At 43.8% G+C, this 22,394-nt stretch overlaps 1 long non-coding RNA gene and 1 other non-coding gene across 2 annotated transcripts in view; both read left to right on the top strand.

Annotated features, from left to right (window-relative positions):
- Window positions 1-22,394, top strand: part of LOC135115184 (uncharacterized) — a 36,519-nt gene that overhangs the window by 3,935 nt on the left and 10,190 nt on the right. Inside the window, exon 2 of the long non-coding RNA XR_010275843.1 lies at window positions 4,278-4,363. This is a non-coding gene — a long non-coding RNA (uncharacterized LOC135115184). The remainder of the gene's footprint in view (window positions 1-4,277; window positions 4,364-22,394) is intronic.
- On the top strand, window positions 18,085-18,156 carry Trnah-gug (transfer RNA histidin (anticodon GUG)). The gene has a single exon. It is a non-coding gene; the product is annotated as a tRNA-His (tRNA).

Below are 22,394 nucleotides of genomic sequence, written 5' to 3'. Positions count from 1 at the left end.
GACAGAAAACACACACGAGTGTCGCGATCCCATTGATCTCAAGGCCATACGTGCACTGTGTTAGTGGTGGCCACGGCGTGTGTTGCCAATGCCTCACCTGCACTGTGTTAGTACTGGCCACGGCTGTGTTACAAGGCCACACGTGCACTGTGTTAGTAGTGGCCACGGCGTGTGTTGTCAGGGCCACACCACTGTGTTAGTATTGGCCACGGCGTGTGGTATAAAGCAACACCTGCGCCGTGTTAATAGAGGCCACGTGGTGTGTTGTCATACATAATTAGCGCGCCACATTAGTTAATGTCACAAAACCGTTATGTGTTGTGTCCTGTGCGACCTTTTGAAAATGTTTTTTATTTACTTTTTTTTTTTTTTTTTGCAAATTTGTATTTTTTTTTACGTAGTTGTGGTTTTAATTTTTCTCCCTGTAACACAAATGCTTGAACAAGTGAATATGTTGTTATCAATGGGTTCCGTTCTATCCTGCTGTTTTGTTCCCTGCTAAGTGGAAGCGAACCAAGTCAAAATACCGAGGCGCCCACAGAGAGAACCACTAACAAATTTAATTTTCGTGCCGTATAAACTTTCGATAAATTACTCTCCCCTCTGTGGCTCCCCATCCCATTCTCTCTCTCTCTCTCTCTCTCTCTCTCTCTCTCTCTCTCTCTCTCTCTCTCTCTCTCTCTCTCTCTCTCTCTCTCTCTCTCTCAGACAATGTGTTTAATAAAGAAGCGCTTTAAGAGTTCGTGGACTTTACTTACTTATTTTTCTGACACCGAACACACTTCGTCATTCGGCAGCTTAAAAGTGTCCTGTGTATTGTAGGAGAGGAAGAATGAAAAGAAAAACTGATAATACTGAAAGACAATGAGTGAGAAAGAGAATAAGAAGACAAGTTAGCAAAGAGGTTCATTAACATTTTTAAGCACTTCTTTCCGTCACTTTCCCTTCCCTTTCTCGTTTTTTCCATTACTTGTGGAAAGGAGAAGGGGACGTTGAATTAATGTTACTGGTGGTGTGTGTGTGTGTGTGTGTGTGTGTGTGTGTGTGTGTGTGTGTGTGTGTGTGTGTGTGTGTGTGTGTGTGTGTGTGTGTGTGTGTGTGTGTGTGTACTCGAGCGAAACGTTAAAAGAGTGGAAAATATTGTAAGGGGTTAAGCAAAAATCTCATTCTTAATACCGCATTTGATGAACACACACACACACACACACACACACACACACACACACACACACACACACACTTTTCCTGCCAAAACATTTATCCCCAAAATGAGGTTCTGCTGTGAGCGGTCGTACAAATTTGTCAGACACAGTAATTAGCCTCGAGCGAAACAGGTAATGTACTTACAGCGAAGTCCACCGCTCCGGCACGCCTGAATGAAACACACCACCACCACCACCACCACCACCACCATTGTGAAACAAGTATAAGGCAGACAGGGACGTCGCATGTTCTCATCTTTATTTACTTGTTCTCTCTCCCTTTTTATTATGGGTTTCGTAAGGCTGGATTTCCTTGTAATTGCGGCACGTGTGTGTGTGTGTGTGTGTGTGTGTGTGTGTGTGTGTGTGTGTGTGTGTGTGTGTGTGTGTTTCCAGAGAAGTTGAATTCCTGGTAAAACACATAAAATTTAATGGTATTTCAGAAAGCTTTAACTGTAATGAAACTGTGGAATAGGTGTGCGTGGGTAGAGATGTTTCTTATAGATGAGATTATTTCTTGTTTCCTCGCAGCGTGAAAGGAAAGTGTCTGAAGGAAACATGATGCAGGAAGTCACGATTTGAGGGTAAAACAGTGGAGGCATTTACATAGCATCTCGGATCACTGGGAGAGAAATGAGCTGTTCTACACTGGTCATATTTGAAGCGGCTCGGTCAGGTTTATTCGGTGAAGGTTCTGATGCTGAGGACAGGATGAAGGAAGAACCGTGAAGGCATTTTATGAGTACCATGAAAATAGTTATGATCGCAAACTATAATGAAGGAAGAACCGTGAAGGCATTTTATGAATAGCACGAAAATAGTTATGATCGCAAAATATTGTTCCGTAATTCCTCTTTCCCTTTATTAAATATCCCGCGTCACTCATCAAGCCTCTCCTTTTCTTTATTAAATGATTTTCCCTGCTTTCCTTTATTTCATTTCATTGTCATTGCCTTATCCAGTTTCTCTTGCTTCTTCATTTTCTTCTATATCTCCCTTCCTCACTTCTTCCTCTCTTTCCCTCCTTCCATCCTTCTCTTTCCGTGTTCTCAGTAAATCGCAGGGAATCACATTGTCCTCTCCACCTCGTCGCCATAATCGTATTATCCTTATATCTAATTAAAGGGAATCAATACACGACTCCATCCCTGTTAGTTCCCTTAATCACTCATTCCTGTTGTGTTTGTAAGTACTGCTGCTGACACTGTGAGGGAGGAGGGCGAGGCTGCAGACTGGGAAGGGCCAAGGCACAGGCTCGTCCGTGAAAAGGAACTGAGGAAAAAAGTAGTGAGATTTTGTTGTGTGCATAAAGGAAAGTGTCTGAAGGAAATTTGATCCTGTCATGGAGATGTGCCAAGGTTGATATAAGGAATATGGAAACGTGAGGTGTGCGTGGGTAGAGATGTTTGTTATAGATGAAGTTATTTTTTGTTTCCTCGCTGCGTGAAAGGAAAGTGTTTGAAGGAAATTTAATGCAGGAAGTCACGATACTGAGACAGGAATGTAATGTACAAGTGATGTTAGTAAATGGGAAGGTAAATTGAAAAGTTCTTGTCAATGAAATTACGTAATACAATATTGGAAAATGTTTAACGTATTTTGTAATATTAATGAATAAATAAAAATATATTAATTAACAAATTAATTAATTACTGTAGAGAGCGTTACAGTGTCACGTGCCAGAGTCGTTAGCGCTGATGGTTGGTGTAAATAATAATGCTGGTGATTGATGATGAGGATAGATGGCGGCGGCGGTGGCGGCACGATGACTGACAGCTGGAGCAATTTCATAAAATGTGTGTGATCAAAATGTGAGTGGGAAAGGTTCATTGCTGGTGAGTACTGGACTGACGGGACACGAGGAGGAAGAAGAGAAGGAGGGAGGAAGAGGAGGAGGAGGAGATTAATAACAGAATTGGATGAAGAGCAAGTAAAACTCGTCACCCAGCCAGTGTTCACCAGGTGAGGGAGGGTCACCAGTACAGGCGATGCAGGTGTTTGTCAGGTGAGGGAAGGTCACCAGGACAGGCGGTGCATGGGTTCAGTGCTTGACAAGTGTGACAATTGCTAATCGCTTCAGTATCCTTGAGTTCTGAGCGTCTGCTTGCCGGCGGGAAAAGTGCTCCATCAAAGTGTCATGTTGTTACGCGGAAATCAGCCTTTTCCCTGCATCACATTGCATCAAGGAAGTGAACACGGTCTCTGCCTAACTATTAACAGTCTAAAGGAGAGTGATCAGGCACCTCACCGCGCATGTCGCTGGCCAGAGGAGAGCCAAAGTTGTGCGCCTCTTCAAATCCAAGTGTCCTCGGCACTTTCCATCGTTTCACAAAATTTAAGTAAGAAAACTTTTCCATATTTTAAATCTTACTAAACAAGAAAGTTCATGACTGGAGGGCGAATCGAAGGAAGAATACAAGAAAAGACGGAGGAATGAGGGAAGGGAAGAATGGAGGGAGGGGCGCTTGGTAAAAAGGCGATGATGAAAGATAGGAAACGACAAAAGGAGGAGGAGGAGGAGGAGCAGCAGCTTAACGACGGTGGCAGGAAATGTGGAATAGTTGAGGAGGAGGGAAAAAAGTTATTTTGTAGAAGAAAAGCATTAAAAGAGGGAGAGAGATGAGGAGAGGACTGGTGGGAGCAGAGAAATGAGAGAGAGAGAGAGAGAGAGAGAGAGAGAGAGAGAGAGAGAGAGAGAGAGAGAGAGAGAGAGAGAGAGAGAGAGAGAGAGAGAGAATGAAATGTCATATGAAGCTTCTTCTTTTCCTTTTCTCCTTATTTTTCTTTCCTCTAATTAGTTTTCTTTCCTGTCACTCTCTCTCTCTCTCTCTCTCTCTCTCTCTCTCTCTCTCTCTCTCTCTCTCTCTCTCTCTCTCTCTCTCTCTCTCTCTCTCTCTCTCTCTCTCTCTCTCTCTCTCTCTCTCTCTCTCTCTCTCATTAATAGTGCAAGAAAGAGCAGGACAAAACATCACACATTACATAATAATCACACGTCCTCCAAGCAAAATAACAAATACACACACAAACACTGGCCTGACATTTCTCCGCCACGCAATTCAGTGTTGTATTTTCCAGCACACGCCGCAGGGAGAGGCAAGGCTGATCCGTAGTGACTGCCTCTCGCGGTGATAGGAGCTGACCATTGCAGCAGAAAGAGAAAGGTAAACACACTCAGAGATCTAACTCCAGAATTTGTTAAAAGTAATTTCTTCTTCTTGTTTCTAATTAAGATTCGGGTTTAGACATATTGTCCACACCACCGCCATTACCACCACCACCACCACCACAGCGTTCCTCATCTCGCATCCTGCACAGGACAAGACGACGGAGAGGAAGAGCAAGAGAGAAAAAAATGAGAAGTAAGGGGGAAGGGAAAGAGGAGATGATGAGACTGATATTAAAAAGTCATGAAAAATGTTGAAATTCATTAGCGTTCCTTTCCCTCCTCGTATTAACTGCCTGAGCGGAATGCCAAACATGGGAAGTGCTGCCTGGCCCTCCACGACCAATTCAGGCCCCCGCCATTTTGCATTGATTGTAATACGTTGCATAAGTATTGGCGAGGATGTGTTGGTGGTGGTGGTGGTGGTGGTGGGCCAGTGTAAGGGAGTAATTACTGTGTGGCATTACGCGTGGTGAACCGCATAAGTGGTGGTGGTGGTGGTGGTGGTGGTGGTGGTGAGTTGTTAGGTTAGGTTGTTACTGGATCGGTGAGGGCAGGAATGGTCACCCTCCCTCAGCTGTGTTGCTTCGCTCTTAATAACACAACACTGACAGAACCTGCAATAATAATACCTGTAACACTAACAGTTAGTAATTATTCAAATTGAAGGATTGGCCTTGGTAGATAATTTCCTTTCTCTTGTCAGTTTTATGTGCGGTTTCCTTATTTATGTATTGTAATTTTATATCATCAACAACAACAACAAAAACTTATAAAATAATGATAATAACAATATAGTAGTAGTGGTAGTAGTAGAGGTACTAATAGCAGAGGTAGCAGTAGTAGTAGTAGTAGTAGTAGTAGTAGTAGTAACAATTGTAGCAGTAGTAGTAGTAGTAGTAGTAGCAGTAGTAGTAGCAGCAGTTGTAGTAGCAGTATTAGTAGAAGTCGTGGCATCATCATCATCGTCATCATTATTATTATCATCATCATCGTTATCATTATCATCGTTATATTTGCTCACAATACGAATGAACAGACTCATTGGGTCGGTTTCTGGGGAGTGTTGAGGCCTGTGGTGGAAGCCTCGGAGATCCCAACCATCAGTATTCGCATGGACAGGTGGTGCTTACTTTGATTTCTTCTTATTATAATTTGATAGACAAAATGAAAAGTGACGCTCTTGAGAAAACTGAGATGCATGGCGTGTGTGAGGTGGAGGCTGGCGACGCCCCACACGCCAAGCCGCTGAAGGTGAAGGTTTCGGTACAGAAGCGTGGCTGGTGGTGGCGCTGCGTGCCGCGAGCCTCCTTTAAGCAGGTGGCGGTCTTCCCCTTCCACGGGGAGGAGTACTACATAACAACCCCCAAGACCTACACCTCAATGCCGGCAGCCATGGACATGGGCCGCCTGCTGAAGGCACGCCACAGGTCAGGGGACACCCTGGTCAAGATTGTTCTGACGCACAGCCGAGGGAAGGTCGTCACCTTCAGGCCGGTGGCGGACTTCATGCGGCGGCTGGGCAAGGGAGAGACCGAAGACTTTGTTTTAGGCCTGACCATTGACGATGGGAACACAAAGGCGCCTGAACAGCAACACAAACAAGACGACGCCTGTGAAACCAATGAACGGAAAGGAATGGTGGAGGAGAAGACTCCCTGGGTTGGAAAAATGTGTCCTAAGTGTCCGCTGTGCACACTGCCGTTCTGGGACCTCCTGCAGGCCTGGGAGCCTCTGCCAGTGAAGCCGCCAACCGAGATGGACACCTACGTGGACATCCTGTCGGCGGAATGCACGGTGCTTAGGACGGACGCCAGGGTGCTAGTGAAGGAGAAACAGAGCTCCGTCTCAGAGCTGGCTGCCCTGAAGGCTGAAATGGCACGGATGGAGAAGGAGATGGACCGTCTTGAGGCCTCGTGGGCCAGTGACCTCATGGAAGAAGGTGAAGGAGAGCCGAGTCTCGAGCTGGGAGGAATGGAAGAGGAAGATTGCGGCTCCAGAGATGAAGAGGAATGGAGGGAACTGCTTGGTGATTACAGTGCAGAAGAGAAGTCCTACGAGGATTGCTTCACTCTGGATGAAGGACATGAACACTGGAACATGGAAGAGTGTAAGGAGGAAGGCAGTGACGGAGGGAAGGAGGCGGAGGCGGAAAGTGATGTACCCAGGAATGGAAAAAGCACGAGTCTAATCCCAGCATGCTCTGCGCCCTCTCGCTGCTGCGGCGCCACAACGCCCCCCACTGAGGCGCCAATGGAAAACATAATATAAAAAAACAAAAGAGTCTTAAGTTTACGTAGAGTTGAAAGTAAATTAGAAGAAATATGAAATATAAAACAAGAACATTGAACAAAATATGAAAAAAATAAATAACAAATAAGAAAATACAAAAAAAGTTCTAGTTGTAAGTTTGCGTACAGTAGAAAGTAAAGCAGGAGAAATATGAAGTATAAAAAAAATAATAAACCTGAAAAAAAATAAAATACAAACACTCTAGTTGTAAGTTCACGTAGAGTAGAAGAAATATAAAATATGAAATGAAAATGAAAAAAAAATATTAATAAGAAAAGTAAAAAAAAAACTTCTAGCTGTAAGTTTATGTAGGGTAGAAAGTAAAGAAGAAAATACAAAAAAAAATAGCTAAGCTGAGTAGAAAGTAAAACAGAAGAAATATGAAATATAAAAAGAACATTTTAAAAATATATATATATAAATATAAAAATTTTAAAAATAAAAACAAGAAAAATTGCAAATTTACAGTAGAAAGTAAAACAAAAACAAAAAAAGTACAAATGAGAAAACAAGAAAGTTTTAATGGTAAGTTTAAAAGTAAAACAGAAGAAAGTAAAGATAAGAAAATATAAATAAAAAGAAAAATGTTTACAAAACTATGTTTTTAGTATAAATTCTAGTACGTTTAGAGTATAGATATTGGAAATAAAAATTGAATATATATATATATATATATATATATATATATATATATATATATATATATATATATATATATATATATATATATATATATATATATATATATATATATATATATATATATATATATATATATATATATATATATATATATATATATATATGGAAACAGCGCAAAATAAAGGTGTTAGGAAACGTTTATATGTTATAATTGTATGTTGTAGTTGTAAGTTTACAGTATAGATAAAATATAATAAAAAAAATATGTTTGTATTATATAAAAAATAAAAAAAATAAAAAAAAAAAACAAAGAAAATATCATGAGATGTTTCCAAGTCTTCTTTGTAATGTTCTGCTGTAGTTGTAAGTCCAGAGTTCAAGTTCAACAGACGGCGCGTGTCTGCATGCACCAAAGCAGGATAAGCCTGGTAATGTCCCAGAAATATTTCAGCCTTCACCTGAGCCGCGGTTTCCTTGCGTGTTGAGGTGCAGTAAGTAATGCAGGCTTGATTCAGAATGGTGCCAACACAAGTGCCACTCCACGGAGTCTTGCGAGGGGAAATGTTTTGATGAGGCGACTCCAAGACGAACACAGTGCCTCTGCCTCCAAGACCTCGGGACACACCTGTGTCATATCTGTCTGCGGAAGAATTCTGAAGCGTGAATTGTTGTGCGACCAGTGTTTGTGTGTTGCGAGGTGTGCCGTGCTGGAATACAGTGTTATTCAGCACTGCGTGTATCACGGCAGCGCTGCACTGGTGGAATTGTACATGAAGGAGCAGTAATGACCGTCAGTCACACCAAATGTGGCTTCTTAAAAGAGATAATCAAAAGGAATGTCATGACTGCAATTACATTGTAAGGGTAAATATATTACAGAGCCTGTCATTGTCCGCAACGTTGTCAACAAGTGAATTTAACTCTCCGTGAATTAACTTTCACTGAGTATTAATTTTTGGAACCACAAATGCATCTTTTAGCATTTCTGTGTGTGTGTGTGAGAGAGAGAGAGAGAGAGAGAGAGAGAGAGAGAGAGAGAGAGAGAGAGAGAGAGAGAGAGAGAGACGCTCTAGCGTTACTGAACAAAAAGTGAGGCACATTTCACTGCGTAAGCAGAAAAACAGACATACAGCTGTAATGAATCAAGTAATGCAGGAAGCCGTCACTGGAAGGCAGTCTGGGAAACACTGCTGCGTGAAGACCTGTGAGAAAATAGAAAGCCTAGTGCAGCGAGGCCGCGGGGGGAGGCAGACAGGCAGGCAGCCAAGCAGTTATCAAGATCATAGGATCAGTTAACGTGAAAATAGCGATAGAAGTGACAGGCTGAAGACAGAGAAGAGTTGATAAAACGAAATGCTTTTGATTCTTTTGATTCCACACAGTTCAAAAGAGCAATATAATGGAAGCTCCCCATACATCTATACATGAACGGATAAGCCCCTTGTATAGTTAGCAACCGTTGGGCTGAGAAAAACTGGCGGAGACGACTTAGAACGCCTAACTTCATAGAAGCTGTTGTAGAGAGAGACGAGTTGTTAGTTCCAAGTTTGGTTGTCGGGAATATGCCGAGAGTATGAGCTGAGTGTTGAGATATTGTGCTTGGCAAGGCTTCTCAGGAACAAAGTTCGTCACCTCTTGAAAAATGCTAACTAATCCTTGCGATCCTCTCTCTCTCTCTCTCTCTCTCTCTCTCTCTCTCTCTCTCTCTCTCTCTCTCTCTCTCTCTCTCTCTCTCTCTCTCTCTCTCTCTCTCTCTCTGAGCAGCGCGGTGTCACTCAAAACACACACAGTCTGTAGGCGCGTCCCGCGGCAAGGTTCACGCGAGGTTCAAGCTCATACTTAAAACAAGTTTTGCGAAAAATTTTGTTCCCTACATGTTACTGAGAGAAACGTTTGTATGCTAAAATTCTCTTTTTAGTTGCCGCACAAGAAGACGCAAATCAATTATGCTGTAAGGGATATTTGCCAGATATATCGTTTCCTGCACCTCGGCAACGGAGGCGCCTGTTGGTCCCAAGGGAGCAGCGAGCGACATGCCGAGGTCTTCAGTATTACAGCAGTGACCCTTGTATTTGGCTCTACTTTATTGCCCTTAACGTGTCTCCTCGCCACAGATTGCAATGCAAGGTGTAGCGAATTTTCTGGTACAGAATCGCAATGCTGGACCATCAGTGGAGTGTGAGCAGCTTACTAATGATAATCTAAATAATAACAGAATCCTTGCAGATGTATCAGCCTTGCTTCTCATTCCCAGCTAAAGGAAATGGCGCCGTGCGGACACAGAGTAATTTGTCCAAGCAGTGGGTGAGAGGAATGCCCTCCCTGGTTGTGGTGTGTGCCAGGGTCGCCGGTGTGCCGCGGTGTTCCCTAGAAGTGATTCATGCACGAGTCAGGATTATTGCACACAGGAGATGTGGTATCCTTATTTCGCAGCGGGGAACGTGCGCTTAGTAAACATCGGAGCAGCGTCCTTGCTTTATGACAGAGAGAGAGAGAGAGAGAGAGAGAGAGAGAGAGAGAGAGAGAGAGAGAGAGAGAGAGAGAGAGAGAGAGAGAGAGCCTGTTTCCCCGGTGCATGATTGATCAAGCCAGCACTGGTGGGGGTTGTTACCGCCTCTGCAGGATTTGGTTCACGAGAAAGGAATCAGAGTTTTTGTTTCACGCTGAGCGGTTTATAGCTTACAGTGTCGTTTTTTTAGTACAAGTGTAAAGGAATCAACTATCCCTTCGTGTTCCAATGGATCCTCGCCGCACAGTTGTGAAGGAATGGTGGCAGGGGGGAAGGCGTAATGAATCCCGCCACTCGTTGCAAATCGGCATTTTTCTGAGTATACACCAATAGTTTGATGCATTCCAAACCTTTCAGCTTAGTTTCTGAAATTTCAGTTTTAATCGAATTTTTGCTTGTCGCATTTGGTCAGGGTAAATGCAACTACGAAACAAAAACTTGAAAAGTACTGAGTCCGTTAAAAGCTTCGTGAAACTGGATGGCACACATCAGCCAACAAAGCCGGGGAGAAAGGAAAGTGGAAGAACAATAACTACAAAATGTAAGTAGGATTTACAGACAAATAGTTTATTTCTAACCATAAATGTGTAATGCAAAATTTTCATTATGGAATGCTTTCCAATGTGGATATTTAACATGTTTAATTTTCTTGACATCAAAAAATGCTCGTTAGTTGAATGAACTGGCTTGCAGTGCGTGGCAGTGTGGAGTTGTAGCGGACCACTGGCGGGACTGTGCTACCTCAACAAGCGTGCATTGTGTGGCAGTGTGGGGTTGTAGCGAACCATTGGTGAGCCTGTGCTACCTCAACAAGCTGCCATGCTCCAGAAATGGAATCATTCAGCCAAGACTGGTGAGCAGCGACGCGCGGGTTTGCTGATAATGCTTTACAATGGTTACTGTTTTTCAATAAATCCACTCTGTCCCCGGATTTTATTTCGTTTATCCTGTGTTGCATTACTGAAGCCATGGCACCACCACCACCACCACCACCACCGCCATCATCATTCACAGTAGTAAAAGCGATTCTCCAATAACGTAATATTGAACACTCATCCTTCTTTACGCACGTCTGCACCACGCCTCTCACACCCCCAGCCTCCACGCACTCTCCCAGTCATCCACCCCGCCTCCACGCACACACTCAGCCACCCACCCGCCCACACACTCATCACAGCCACACCCTTCACGTGACACTCTCTCTCCTGCGTCTCCTCGTTGGCAGTTCAAGGAGGAATTTGAGAAGGAAGTGACCTGGATGTCTGATTTATCGCGATTCGGAAAAGTCAGCCTGCCAGTCAGGCAACAATTTTCTGCTGCTTCACTACAGTAAACCAGAGCAGTAGGGGACAACAGGTCTGCTGCTGTTTGTTTTCCCTTGATGTTCCTCCTCCTCCTCCTCCTCCTCCTTGTCCTCTTCGTTCTCTCTCTCTTGTCCTCTACCGGCGCAGTAAAATATGTACTTTATATTCCAGTGCAAGCAGCCCTTTCCACGTTTTTCATTCAGAAGTGAGACGTTTAATCTTCACACCGAATGGCGCCTCCGCTGTTTCTCGTCCTGTTCCAGCGCTGCGCCACGCCTGTTTTGTATCACAATGGAGGAAGTACTGCGTCCGTTTTCTTTACAGAAGTGACAAGTCTAATCTCCATCCAGGGCGGCGCCACTGTAGTCGGGTCCTCCCAGGAGAAGCCAGACGTAATTCCCATTTACCGAAACACGCTGACAGTTCGCTGTGGCGATGCTTCCCATGTGTGAATGTGTTGTGGGTGAGGAATGAGTTGCTTCACAAGTGTTTGTTGAGTAACCTGCCCCGAATGAGTCTCCCGCGCAGTTGTGGCGAGAACTGAAGTGTTGTGAGCAGCGGGTGTTGCATTGTAAAGCAGTGCTGAGCAGCGTTCTTAATGGAATCGAACCATATTGAGGAACAAAATGTGTGCACTAAGGCTTATAACGAGAAAGGCGAACAATAACGAGAGGTCAAAGAACCCGACAGAACATCCTGAGGTTGACGTGAGAATCATATCATGGCTCCAATAGATACCAAATACTAAAGCCAAAAGACATCTGGCAACAAACAAGCTGAGGTAACGAAGGCAAGCCACTCTGTCACAAAAAAAAAAAAAAAACTAAGATACGAGTATTTGCTGCGCTCAGTTCCTCCAGCCATGAAAGGAAAGGATGAGTGGCAAAGAACTGTGAAATTGTTTCCATTACCAGTTAACCTTGACTCATACTAAGAAATTGTCTCTTTATTGCAACTCTTTGTTGATGTGTTGCTAGACTGCTGGCTCTTTCATCTTTCTCCTGCACAATAAACATTATTCCTTCCTCATCCATCTGCTTCACATCCTACTAAATTTTGTTTCTCGTTTTCAGGCTTCTCTTCCTCCTACTCTTCCTCATGTTCTTCCGCTTTTTTTGTAACATTCATCCACCATTTTCTTTACCTGATTATCTACTCTGCTTCAAAAGTACTGTACACACACACACACACACACACACACACACACACACACACACACACACACACACACACACACACACACACACACACACACACACACACACGGCGTAGTGTAGTGGTTAGCACGCTCGGCTCACAACTACGGAGGCCCGGGTTGGAGTCCCAGGCGTGGAGAGGCAAATGGGCCCGCATCTTCACCTAGCAGCTAGTAGGTATTTGATGTAACCCGAGGAGTTGTGGCCTCGCTGTTCCGGTGTGTGGTGTGTGAGTGGTCTCAGTCTACCCAAAGATCGGTCAGTCCGATCTCTGAGCTCCTTCCGTAGGGGAACGGCTGGGTGGAGGACCAGCAGACGACCATAGGTGAAGAACACATAAAGGGAGAAGAGAGAGACACACAGAAACAAGACAGACCGACAAAGACAAACAGAGAGAGAGAAAAGGATGAAAGTGTATTTTCACCACCAGCTCTTGTATAGGAAATTGCTCTCGTTATGCATAAAGTTACTCCCTGAAGGGCGGCCCCGGCTCTCTCTCTCTCTCTCTCTCTCTCTCTCTCTCTCTCTCTCTCTCTCTCTCTCTCTCTCTCTCTCTCTCTCTCTCTCTCTCTCTCTCTCTCTCTCTCTCTCTCTCTCTCTCTCATGCATATTGCCCCTTACTCAATGTTATTCCTTCCCCTCACTTCCATTATTTTCCCTTCATTAATATTCCTTCTCACTATTCTTTCTTTCATACTGCCTTTCTCCCTCCCTCCCTCCCTCCTCTCCTCTCCCCTCCTCTCCTCTCCTCTCCTCTCCTCTCCTCTCCTCTCCTTCCTTCCTTTTTCCTTTACTTCGCCATCATTTCCTACCTTCCTTTCTTTTAATATCTTCTGTTTACCATTTTCTTGCTTCTCTCTCTCCCTCCCTCTCCTCTCCTCTCTTTGCCTTCCCCTCATTCCCTCCCTCCCTCTTCACCTCCCCTACCTCCGTCCCTCTTACACACACACACACACACACACACACACAATACCGTCCCGTGTGGTGCAATTTCACGAGATCTGCTGGACACAATACGCCTCTACATGACCCACTTCACACACACACATACACACACACACACACACACACACACACACACACACACACACACACACACACACACACACACACACACACACACACACCATAATAATCTTCATATTATTATCTCCAAAACCTTTTTTTCACGCTATTTGTATATTTAGTTACCATTACTTATGTTTACTGTCCCCTGTCACGAAACCGTTCCATCTCTCTCTCTCTCTCTCTCTCTCTCTCTCTCTCTCTCTCTCTCTCTCTCTCTCTCTCTCTCTCTCTCTCTCTCTCTCTCTCTCTCTCGTATAAATCAACGTTGTTTAATAGGAAAGCAAGATGGGAAATTGGTGATGAGGAGGAAATAATAGAGAACCGGAGTCACTCAACATTTTCCTTCTGTCCTCCTCTTCCTCCTCCTCCTCCTCCTTCTCCTCCTCCTCCTTCTCCTCCTCCATCTCCTCCTCCTCGCACCTGTGCCGTTCTCAGGGTGTCCTCAGGCATCTCACAACTCGCTTCCAAACTGTCCTCGTCCCTTCGAAACGTCCTCGCCTTGCTCCTCGCCCTTCCTCCTCCCCCGCGCAGAGAGAGAGAGAGAGAGAGAGAGAGAGAGAGAGAGAGAGAGAGAGAGAGAGAGAGAGAGAGACAGTATTCAGTGTCACAACTCCACACACATTCATGTCCTGTCTGTTCATGTTACACTGTCAGGTTTTGGTGAGTGGAGTTACGCAGTGAGTGTTTCTTGTAATTATTATATGTACGCTTTGGGGGCCGCCGTAATGCAGTAGGTCCGCGCGCGCTTTTGGGGGCCGAGGGGTTCTCAGGCTTATGGGTTTGAATTCTGGCCACGGTCCGACGGTAGGAAGGGCATCCACTTGGGTTAATGGTTCCCGAATGCCAAAACAGTAAGTTTACGAGACACCGTCCTAGCACTAATAAACTAGGGAAACTGGATGTAAAACCGAAAGAAAAAAATAATATATATATATATATATATATATATATATATATATATATATATATATATATATATATATATATATATATATATATATATATATATATATATATATTATATATGTTTGCTGCTTTGTGTCATAGTAGTAGCAGCAGCAGCAGCAGCAGCAGTAGCAGCAGCAGCAGCAGCAGCAGCAGCAGCAGTAGTGGTAGTAGTAGTAGTAGTAGTAGTAGTAGTAGTAGTAGTAGTACCACCACCACCACCGCCACCAGCAGCAACAGTAAGCTAAACGCGCGGTGCCTTTTCTTCAGTTTCCTGCACACAATTTTATTCCATCTCACTTTCCACCTCGCCCTCTATCCCTTGCTGTCATTTTCCCCCTCCAGTGTTCTGTTTGTCATTACTTTTTTCCCTGACCTCGCCACACGGGACAAAAACACGTCCCCCTTTCATTCCTGCTGTACACATTGCCGTGCCCCGCCGCCGCGCCGCTGGTTCCCTCGCACACTCGGTAATAGCTCCCCGCGTGTCGCATTTCCCTGTCTTGTTGTGGAATTCCCGTCAATTTGTGGTCTTGTTTGCGCCGCCACTCTCCTCTCCTCGTGCGCCTTTTACCTCCGTGTTGGCGTTGCGCTAATGACCAGGTGTGGAGTTTTTGTAAGTGCTTGTGTTGTTTTTCATTATACGATCCCTCCTCCCTTCCTTTCCTTGGTTGCTTCCTCTTCCTCCGCTTCAAATTTTAAAAGCTGTCTTGATTAGATGTTTTATAAGGATTTTGATTTTTTTTTCATATTTTTCTTTTTTTTTTCTTCTTTTTTTTCGTGCCCTGCTTTCAATCTGTGCTTTCTTGGCATCTAACATCACCCACGCTGCCTCGCCCACCTTCTTTCTCTTTCCTTTCCTCACTTGCTCTTCATAAACCCTCCCTCCCTCCCTTCTCACCTCTTCAACTCAAGCTGTCTCGCCCACGCCTCTTCTCGTCTCTTTTGCTGTGTCTTCTTGTCTGTCTCTCAGTTTTGGTTATTAAATTATTGCGTCATTTAATGAGTTCGTTTGTCAGTCATTTTGTTTTATTTTATTTAAGTTAATTCTGTTTCCTCCTCCTCCTCCTCCTCCTCCTCCTCCTCGTTTTGCTTGCTGTTCCTGTCTTTTTCTCGTTTTTCTTTCATTTTTTCTTTTCTCTTATTTCTTGTTCTTAATTTTTTGTCACTTTTCTTTACCTTTCTTTTTTTGTTTTCCTCGCTTCTTCGTTTTTTTTTTCCTTCTGGATATTTTTGGAGGCGTATTTTGTTTCCTTACTTTTTTTCACTATTTTACTTTTTTTCCTTTCCTTCTTCCATTGGTTCGCTTTACTTTCTTTGCAACAGTTTCCTACATTTTCTTTTTACGTTTTATTTACCGTTGTATCTCTTCTCACTTCTCTGTTTTCCCCTCTTCTCCAACTCTGTCCTCTTTCTTTCTTTTCCTCGTTTGTTTCACTTTGTTCATCTTTGTGTCTCTCTCCACCTTTTCCTTATTTCCCTCTCTTCTTCAACTGTATGTTTCCTTTCTTCTCTTTCTTCGTTTCATTTTCCTTTCTACCGACCTTTTTTTTTCCTCCCTCTTATTCCTCTGTCCCTCTTCTGGAATTCCTCGCTGGCTCCCGCTGCACTTTACCCTTCATCTTTAATTCTTCGTTGTCTCCCTAGTCCTCCCTTCCCCGCCCCTGCCGTGGTCACCTCTTCTCGCTGCGTCCACCAACTCGCCACTTAATTTTGCAATATGCCACATCCCACCAGTAACCGCTTTCCATTCTCTCTCTCTCTCTCTCTCTCTCTCTCTCTCTCTCTCTCTCTCTCTCTCTCTCTCTCTCTCTCTCTCTCTCTCTCTCTCTCTCTCTCTCTCTCTCTCTCTCTCTCTCTCTCTCTCTCGCATATTCTTTCCCTTCCTACATCAGCCCCACACGTATTTTTTTTATGGTCTTTTTTCTATTTTTCCCTACCTTCCGTCTCACTCATGCGTTACTTTTTTCTTTTTTTTTTCATCTCCCACATACACGCGTGCCATTCTTCTTTCTCTCCATTTTTCTCTCTTTCATACGCTTCCGTTTCTTCCATCCTTCCTTCCTTGCTCTTTCCTTACCCACATCACTGTTTTCCCTCACTTCACCTCGTTCAGCCCTGCACCTTCCAGTCCTCATCGTCTTACTTCACTTCTTCATCTTACTCAAGGCTGTGCACTTTCCTTCCACTTCTCTCCCTCACGAGTCGTCTGCTGGACAATTTCACACCCAATTACGCTTCACGAGACTTGCATTGAACTTTGGGATTTTATCACAGACAACGTTTTACTGCAAGGAGGGTAAATAGAATTTGGAGGAAGAGGAGGAGATATTTGGCCTACATATAGAAAGAAAAATATATATACAAATACTATAACCTTGCATTAGTTATCAGTAGATTCACTCATTGCTTAACATTTTTATATATTTTTCCCCTGTATATTGGAGTCTTTCCTTTCTTTGTATTTACTTTACATTTTTTTCTTGTCGACAGCGAAGAATAAAAAATTCGCTCTCTATCACACAAAAAGAAAATTCAACCCTTCCTTCGCCTCGTCTGAACAGTAATTTAGTTGAACAATAATCCGTTGCTTCTCAAGAAAATCAAAAGAGCTTCAACTTTTGTTTGGCTCCTCGAAGCATTTATTGAAAAGGCGAGAGTTGTGCTGAGAAGAGGAAAAGGAGTTCCTGCTGAGGAGATGAGAGAGTAAGGTGAAAGTAAGAGACAGAGAATGAGATAAGAGTGTAAAAGTGTGATGGGGAGAAAGTGAGAATGAAATCAGGAAGAAGAGAAGGAGAGTGATTAATGAAGGAGGAGGAGGAGGAGGAGGAGGAGGAGGAGGAGGACAAAGGTGGCATGGCTATTGGAGAGGCAAGCTGGTGCTCTTTGGCCCCATTACTTGTGTGGCAGAGAGGCTGCGACGCCCTTTGTGAGATTTATTATTGCCGCCAGTGTGTTTGTGTGTGTGTGTGTGTGTGTGTGTGTGTGTGTGTGTGTGTGTGTGTGTGTAGAGACAGAGGGAAGGGATCAGAAGTGGATCCTTTTTTTTTTTTTTTTGATGTAACGTAATAAATACATATACAAACGAGGTGTTCTCATAAATACATAACTAAAATTTTGAGTTAATGGGAGACAAATGGAGGGTGGGAACAAGGTAAGGAAAGGAAATCAAAGGTTCCCTCCTCACACACACACACACACACACACACACACACACACACACACACACACACACACACACACACACACACACACACACACACACACACACACAGTAAGTCTCTCAAGCCTTGGGTTGGGAAGAGGGAAAGTTTTGGCGATGTTTTGTCAGACTGGAGAGTTGCGGGAAAGGGACGGCGTGCTTCTCCTGGCCATGGTGGGGAGGAGAGGAGAGGAGAGGAGAGGAGACGGGAGGGGACGGAGAGTCACGTAAGGAAGATGAGGGAAAGGAGGACGTGCTCTCATTGCAGTATTCATCTCAACAAATGCACATTCATATTCCATTGGTCTGTTTCCCTCTGGTGCGCTGCTTATCCCGTGGCTTGACGGTTGTGGCTCCATCCGGCAGCTTCTCGGTTTGTTAGGTCAGGTAGCATTAGGTCAGGATAGAAAATGTCAGGTCAGGTAGCGTTAGGTCAGGATAGGAAACGTTAGGTCAGGTTAGTTTAGGTTAGGGAGGCAGCATTCTCTTGCAACCTTGCCCGGCTCCATGACTTGTGCACAGTAATATTGGAAATGCCGTAACAGACAGTACGGGGCGGTGGCCGTGATCGTATAGTGGTTAGTACATTGCGTTGTGGCCGCAATAACCCAGGTTCGAATCCTGGTCACGGCAGTGTAAGCGCCTCGACTTTTTAAGCCAGCCTGTGGAGCACGAGACTCTTCATGCCGGGCTGGCGGGTTTGATGCTGGTGAGGTTTTGACTTATTTATCACCTCATTTATTTACTTATTTGCTCCATTTATTTATATTTATTTATCCATTTTATTGAAAAGATATTTGTTATCCGTTTATTAATGGAAAACACATTAATCAGGTTGTTCGTGCCGAGTCAATAGCTAACTTAAAAGAGGATTAGACAAGTCTCTGGCTAGTGATGGTTTGTGGGTACAGGTGCGTAGGTAAGATTGCCAGGCGAGGCCTTCGGGTTTCCCATCTTAATTGTTTCCCTCGTGTTGCTCTCGTCTCGTGTTCCAGGGAACCTTGCCATCCCCCGTGAGGAAAATGTTACTGAACTGTCCTGTGCGTCTTTTCTCTCACAGTGCACGCTGCACATTGTGGCGACGAAGAGTTTTGATGTAAACGTTAAAGACTCGTAAAGCACCTTAGTATGAAGCCCTGGATGCGTGACAACCCTGACTGTCGTGAAGGACTCGACACAAAGAAATCTGGAAACAACTTTGAGCATTTTCTGCTCAGAGTTTTCTTCACATTGAGAGAAAACTTGGAAAGCAGAATTACTAAAGCAGTTTAAATTTCTGAAACGAACATCTAGTTCTTTCACGAGTGTTGGATTCCTGGAGACAGACACAGTTTGCAAAAGAAGCTGTGACAAACATGTGATCCATTGACCCTGCTGACAGGATACTCCATGAAGTACGGTAAATAATTAAACAAACATATAAATAAATGAATAGATAAATGAATGCTCTACTGATAAAAGCATGGAATTTTTTTTTCTCGTATTCTACGACAAATGGATAAAACATTTTCCTCATAATGCAGGAGGAACGTGACACTCCTGAACGGCAGACGAATATTTGTGAAATATTCACCACCACTGCCACTACCACCTCTTCCTCTTCTTCCTCCTCCTTCCTCTCCTCCTCCAACAACAACAACAACAACAACAACAACAACAACAACAACAACAACAACAAGAATACACCTAACCCGGCCCGAGGCAGCAACACGTGTGATGCGTCGGGACGGTTGGTGTGAAAGTCGCATTTATTGCATCCAGGAATGGCACCTTTTGTCTCGTCTGATTCAGGAGCGGCGGGCGTGGCGGCCAATATGAAAGAGAGAGAGAGAGAGAGAGAGAGAGAGAGAGAGAGAGAGAGAGAGAGAGAGAGAGAGAGAGATACACAGGGAGCACAGTAATGACAGATAAGGGCACGTAGATCCACTGCCTGTATAAGGAACCAGCAGCGTTCAGTGCTTGCCAGGATTATTTCTCTCTCTCTCTCTCTCTCTCTCTCTCTCTCTCTCTCTCTCTCTCTCTCTCTCTCTCTCTCTCTCTCTCTCTCTTGTTCTGAACAGTATTTCAGCCTTCACATTTTCTCTTCCTCCACGTGCTATTAATTTCACCATTTTCTTTCCCCTTGCAGAGGATCAAAGGAAGGATGAGAGGAATGAAAACTGCGATATAATATAAACGTGATGCGAGTGAGAAAGGAAGGGAAGCTTTGTGTACTGGTGGCTGTCTGTCTGTCTGTCTGTCTGTCTGCCCGTCCATCCATTTACTTATCTATTGTGTGTGTGTGTGCGTGTGTGTGTGAAGCTCATGCTTGTTCTGTTTATTTGCTTTTCTGCTACCGAATCTTATTTCGAGTAATTTTTGTACTTTTCCTGTTATTTCTTGTGGCGTATTTCTTGTGGCGTATTTCTCTCTCTCTCTCTCTCTCTCTCTCTCTCTCTCTCTCTCTCTCTCTCTCTCTCTCTCTCTCTCTCTCTCTCTCTCTCTCTCTCTCTCTCTCTCTCTCTCTCTCTCTCTCTCTCTCTCTCTCTCTCTCTCTCTCTCTCTGTTTACCTTTTTATTTGGAATATTATTTTTTTTTATTCCCGGCAGTAGTAAATGGAAGGTAAAAGTTAACAAGCATGCATGTGTACTTGTGATAATGATAGAGTAATGTAATATTTGCTTTCATTTTATATTACATTATCCTGTATTTTATTTTTTTTATTCGATAGAATCATTATTGGTATATATGTAATAATATGATCAACAGCAACTAAAAGAGCAACAATGAAAACCGTAAAATGTGACAAAACTAACCGTGGAAATAATAACGATAATATAAATAATAATGCTGATTGCAACAACAACAATAATAATAACCACAACAAAACAACAACATTAACAACAACAACAACAACAACAACAACAACAACAATCACAACAACAGTGTCCACAACTCCTGTGCCATAAGCAGCCGTGCACCATTGTCTTCAGTGAGTGTCAGGTGACGTCCTTGTTCCATTGCTGTGCAGCGGGAAACAAGTGTTTTCATCACGCAGACTTCAGCAATTCGGGTGTCATGCACCGCGCTGTGCATAAAGGAGGCCAGAGTGTCGATGCTCTGAGGGGAGAGGAGGCGTCCGCTATGAACTGAGGACACTGCATGGGACGAGAGCACTTGAGAGGAGAGGAGACGTCCACTGTGGACTGAGGACACTGGGGCGAGAACACTGAGGGGAGAGGAGGCGTCCACTGTGGACTGAGGAAACTGCATGGGACGAGAACACTGAGGGGAGAGGAGGCATCCACTGTGGACTGAGGACACTGGGACGAAAACACTGAGGGGAGAGGAGACGTCCTCTGTGGACGGAAAATACTGGGGCGAGAACACTGAGGGGAGAGGAGGCGTCCACTTTGGACTGAAGACACTGGGGCGTGAACACTGAGGGGAGAGGAGGCGTCCACTGTGGACTGAGGACACTGGGGCGAAAACACTGGGAAAGAGGGAAAGGTTTCCATACAACATTTTTCTGGTAATGTGAGAACTGCGTGATGGCTGTGAATTTCCTGAGTTGTGGTATGTCTCTCATGGCAAAGTATTAGTTAATATAAGATGGAATTTATTTAAAATTTATCCAAGGCATGTGTTAGTACCAATTAGTGCACTCACCAGCTCAATGGTCAGGACCCTTTCCTTCCACTCACAGTCTGCAGGAACAGTCATCACCACAAGTTGGTGAATAAGTGTTTGAGCTTCCGGGCTGCCTGGCAAAGCTCTTCAGGGAATGGATTGCTCAATAATGTAAATTGAAAGCATTTTTCCCTTCACTGAGACCGCCATGATCATTATCGCTGGATTATGAAGGAACGCTATACATAATCAGGTTTACGGTCACATGATGCTGTAGTGTTTCGTAAGTGCTCCCGTCGACGACGTAATGGTCACGGCCAGTAATAATAATAATAATAATGATAATGATAATAATAGTAATAATAATAATAATAATAATAATAATAACTATAGTAATAATAACAATAACAACAAGCATACGTCGAAATGGCTCGCGTCACGAATAACACTAACAGTAACAGTAGCGGATGAGCAAATAATGAACCTCAATTGCGACACGAAATCTACACAACAGCCATGAAGTGATGAACTTATACACTTATACACTGATGAACTTATACACTTGCAGCACACAGGCTTTGCCAGCGACACTTTTCCTTCTCTGCCTCGCTCATTTTACTGAAATAGGAAAGTTTAATCGATAATGAACTTTCCATATTAAATGAACAGTGCATTTTCAACATTAAGTCAGCAATGTATTCTTATTACATGTGTATTATTAAAGGGATCTGAATGTTCATTGCTTCGTTTTTATGTTTGCTTTTGAGGGCACCGTAAAAAAAAAAGTTAGATAAATATACATATAAAAAAAGATTACTCGAGTACATATTCTCATCTACTCAGTTGTCTGTCTACATATCATGAAACACAAATGAAGACGGAGCAAAAGGATTCAAACCAACTGAAGAATAAAACATATTACAATGAGACTTGTTACCAAACCCAGTGGAAGGAATACACGTTATATACACCGGCTTGTTTCCATTGGTGATCTGCGTGACGCGGGACGTTCAGGCGAGGTGGTGGTGCTCCTCCTGCTTTCCCTGAGGCGTTGGCGGAAGATAGAGTTGACATGCTACACGTCAGGGTGAGATGACAAGACCGGATGCAACCCTCTCCCTTACCCAGCTCTCACTACCTTCATCAATACACCGGTGGCTCTCTCTCTCTCTCTCTCTCTCTCTCTCTCTCTCTCTCTCTCTCTCTCTCTCTCTCTCTCTCTCTCTCTCTCTCTGCTTCTTTGTATGCATTGTCGTTATCG

This window comes from Scylla paramamosain, chromosome 2, assembly GCF_035594125.1.
Source record: "Scylla paramamosain isolate STU-SP2022 chromosome 2, ASM3559412v1, whole genome shotgun sequence".
Classification (NCBI taxonomy): domain Eukaryota; kingdom Metazoa; phylum Arthropoda; class Malacostraca; order Decapoda; family Portunidae; genus Scylla; species Scylla paramamosain.
The sequence above is the reverse complement of the archived record's forward strand: the minus strand, read 5'-3'. Positions and strand labels throughout refer to the sequence as shown.